General features: G+C 45.5%; 1 long non-coding RNA gene across 1 annotated transcript; it reads left to right on the forward strand.

The window, feature by feature from the left end:
• The first annotated feature begins 6 nt into the window (after nucleotides 1-6).
• Nucleotides 7-2,541, forward strand: LOC123156914 (uncharacterized). Its single transcript, XR_006478526.1, has 3 exons — nucleotides 7-466; nucleotides 555-771; nucleotides 1,575-2,541. It is a non-coding gene; the product is annotated as an uncharacterized lncRNA (long non-coding RNA).
• Nucleotides 2,542-3,696: the final 1,155 nt, after the last annotated feature.

Here is a 3,696-nt window from a genome sequence, read left to right on the forward strand (position 1 = left end):
AAACCCTAGCGTCCTTCGCGCTGCACCCGTGCCTCCTTCCCTCGGCATGGTGCCACCAACCCACCATCTCTTCCCTCCCACAGCTCATCGCCGACGGCCTCTCCTCTCCCATCCGCTTCCCTCCCACAGCACGCGGAATGCCTCCTCCCTGATCCAACGCACCGCCGCCTCCTCCCCGATCCAGATCCAATGCGTCATCGCCTCCTCCCTGATCCAGATCGACACGTCGGCTCTCTTACCTTGCTGGCAGGTTCCTCCGCCGTCGCTGCCCCCTCCTCCCCCTGCCTCGGCCATCCTCCCTTCCGCCACCCCCGCCTGCTCCGCCTACTGCACCGCCGCCTCCGACGCCATGTTGGACACGGACAGCAGTAGCAACCCGCTGCTCGCCGACTTCGACTTCCCACCCTTCAGCCGCGTCGAGCCCACACACGTACGCCCCGGGATCCGCGTGCTCCATGCCTGCCTCGTACGCCCTTATCCCCTTCCCCTGATCCCTGTTCGTTTGCCCGCCCGCCGCCCGTCCAGATCTGACCATGTGTGGTTGTCACGTCCAGTTGATTCTTGGGCTTGGACATGGAGAGGTAGACTAGCTTCCTCCTGGGCGCGCTTGAGAAGCTCAAGAGCTTCCGGGGGATGGATAACTTCAGGTGAAGCAAGGACAACCCTGGCAAGCACGATGACACGCCGCTCCACCTCGCGGCGAGGGCCGGCAACGTCTCCAACGTCCAGAGGATCCTTGCTGAATCCGGCCTGGAGATGGCCGAGCTGGAGGTACTGTCGGTGTTTATATTTTCAGTGTTCTCGATCTGATACGGTGTGCTAGGCGTTCCTAGAAACTGTTGGAGATCATTGGTCTCATACTACCTCTGTAAGTTAATAGTATAAGACGGGTTTTTTTGACACTAAGGGATTACTGTCTTAGTACTTGTATATATATCAGTTGTTAATGTGCTTTTTTAGTGCAGTCTGAATCTCTGTCGACATCATATCTGAAGCATGAGCCAAGCACAGCATGTCTACAGTTTCAGAACAAAAAAAATCATGTTATAAGTATTAAGCAACTCCATTGCACTCTAATTTGTTCATCGCACTCCTGGACTAGAGGGTAGACGCTGATGGTTTCTTGCTGTTTCAATCAAGTGCTTGATAGATGGCTATCACATGTGCTACGGCGCATCTATCACCGGCTGACTCGATCCATCTTCTTAAATTTAAACAACCCGAGAAAGTGAAGTTCTACCTGAGGCTAGGGTTACCTCGGGTATAGTGAATTTAAACAGGTAGGTTATTTCTTCTTAGCAGATGTTGGCAGATTCTACTTGTTGTGCACATGCCAAGTGTGGTTGCTTGATTGTAAACATACCTTTATATATGTTGATAGTCTAGTTAGAACTTGTTGTGTCTCGGTTTGTGGATCTTAAAAAAATATATCATCTATGCTTTTATCCTTGAACTGTTGCTATGGCGATGACTGCCCATGCGTACCTTTCTTGTCACTTTTTAGGTTGTGCGTAGTTTGTTTTAGTCTTGTTGCTAATGACTGACATAGTACTGTGTTATCGATTATTGTCCAGCCCGCGTCGTAAGCCCGACACCTTTATCATCCCCTTCCTCCGCCCCTCGTTCGCCCTTAAGATCCGAAAGACAAATTCAACAAAGATGAATCCATCTTCCTCCACTAGTGACGTAGGAAATAAGGCAGTCCCTAATTCAGGTAACTACAGGATATCCTTACTCGTACAAAATGCCCAGCTGTTGTTCTTGTAAATATAGGTATGCCTACCATCGGCACCATCACCAAACAAAGAAGGGCTCTAGCCACTACTTATGACAAGAAAAATAGGTGTTGTTACCTGTTTGCATCTGAGATTGCACAATATTGGAGGAACATGCTTAATTGGCCAGTGCATTTGGCAGATATAGTAGTGTTTGTTCTGCTACTAGCATCCTGTACTGTTTAGTTGGTAGGGTATTATATATTTTTCTTCTAGCCAAGAATTATTCATTTTAGATCTTGTTGCATGATGTGTCATGTATATGACCAGTACTACTATTTTTGCATGTTTATATGTTTGTCCATTGACTAGCTTAGCTAGCACAGTAGTGTTCTGTTCAAATTTGAGGCATATATTTGTTCATGGGTGTCTTCGTTCCCATGAGTGTGCTTTGAAACGTAGGGCGAATCGGTATTGTCTTGCTTGTCCCGCTGTGGTAAAAACAAAGCACCACTCTTACTTGATGTGCATGTGTTAATATGGCAAAATGATTGACATTTGTTTGATTTGTCTCTTCTCCGTATAGATAACTGATAACCCAGAAGTATATGGGATCACATTAGTTTTCGAGGGTAGAGTGTAGCGACCCGGCCTCAGACGGTCAAGTCTCTGTGCTTAAGTGTCATCCCTGGATCGGTATGCTAACACACACAGTACTCGAGGATTTATAACAGAGGTAAATCACATGTATAAAGTAACGTAATACTATTACCTCAATCCATACAGCGGAAGAAACAACAAGGAGGTGGATTCCCATCAACACCAACGGCAAAGTTGAGTGTAGAAATCATAACCCTAATGTATCACTTATTCGTCGTAAGAATCCTGCAACATGAGACGTCGCAGCCATGTAGATCAGTACATTGAATGTACTGGAAAATTCACACCATAGGATAATGATGAATAATAACTATCTCTATATGTATTTGGCTAGTGGAGGCTCTAAGTTTATGATTTTGCATAAAGCTAGGTTTTCCCTACAACAAAAGAATAAATTTTATTTAACTACTCCCAAGTTGCCCAATATTTGAGAAGGTAACCCCAACTCAAATCCCAATTAAAAGTATCATCATTAAACCTAATTCAATTAATTAAGGAGTGATGAGATCAAATCAATAATTCAAGTACCAGATACTCAGGATGTCCATAACCGAGGACACGGCTATTCATAAATAGTTTGTACACTCTGCAGAGGTTTGCGCACTTTCCCCCACAAGACTCGATCTCCGTTGAATTTCTCGCACTACATGATGTTTGAGAAACGGATGACCGAGACACAGTCTTTCAGAAGCATTAACTATTTACTCCGGGTAGACAGTACCACCTACATCCCCCTACATCTGCTAGTCCACCTCTTCAAGATCTCACACAACTTACTCAACTATGCCAGAGCCCATAATGGCTTGTGGCTGCACACGGAAGTTTCTAGCATGAATAATCTTATGATCCCTTTGAGCCTGGGTGGCATTCCATAGGAAGAATCACACGGTAACCCCGAGATCTCCTAGGACAACACTGGATTCCCCAGGTGTCCAGGCAAGCCACTGGTATCCCCAGGGTGCCCCAACCAATCCACCCAGATGTGTATTAAAGTAGCCACCTTAAGTTAAACCCTTAATTAACAATATCTCTCGCATCTTTCATGAATTCTCTCAAACCAAACCACGTCTACGAGCATAGCATAGTAGTATAAGCATAACGTAGTAACACCCAAGGGTTACAATAGGAACCTACCTCATCAACTACTTCCCAGTACCCACATGTTATCAAACCTACTCATGCAATGTTGGAGGGTTGAAACTAATGCATAAAAACTGGGTATGAAAAATATGATCAAAGTGTGAACTTGCCAGTACTGTTGATGAAGATGTTTCGCACTCATAATTCCTGATAGTTCTACTCGTCACACTCCGTTCAATCT

This window comes from Triticum aestivum, chromosome 7B, assembly GCF_018294505.1.
Source record: "Triticum aestivum cultivar Chinese Spring chromosome 7B, IWGSC CS RefSeq v2.1, whole genome shotgun sequence".
In the NCBI taxonomy this organism is placed as follows: domain Eukaryota; kingdom Viridiplantae; phylum Streptophyta; class Magnoliopsida; order Poales; family Poaceae; genus Triticum; species Triticum aestivum.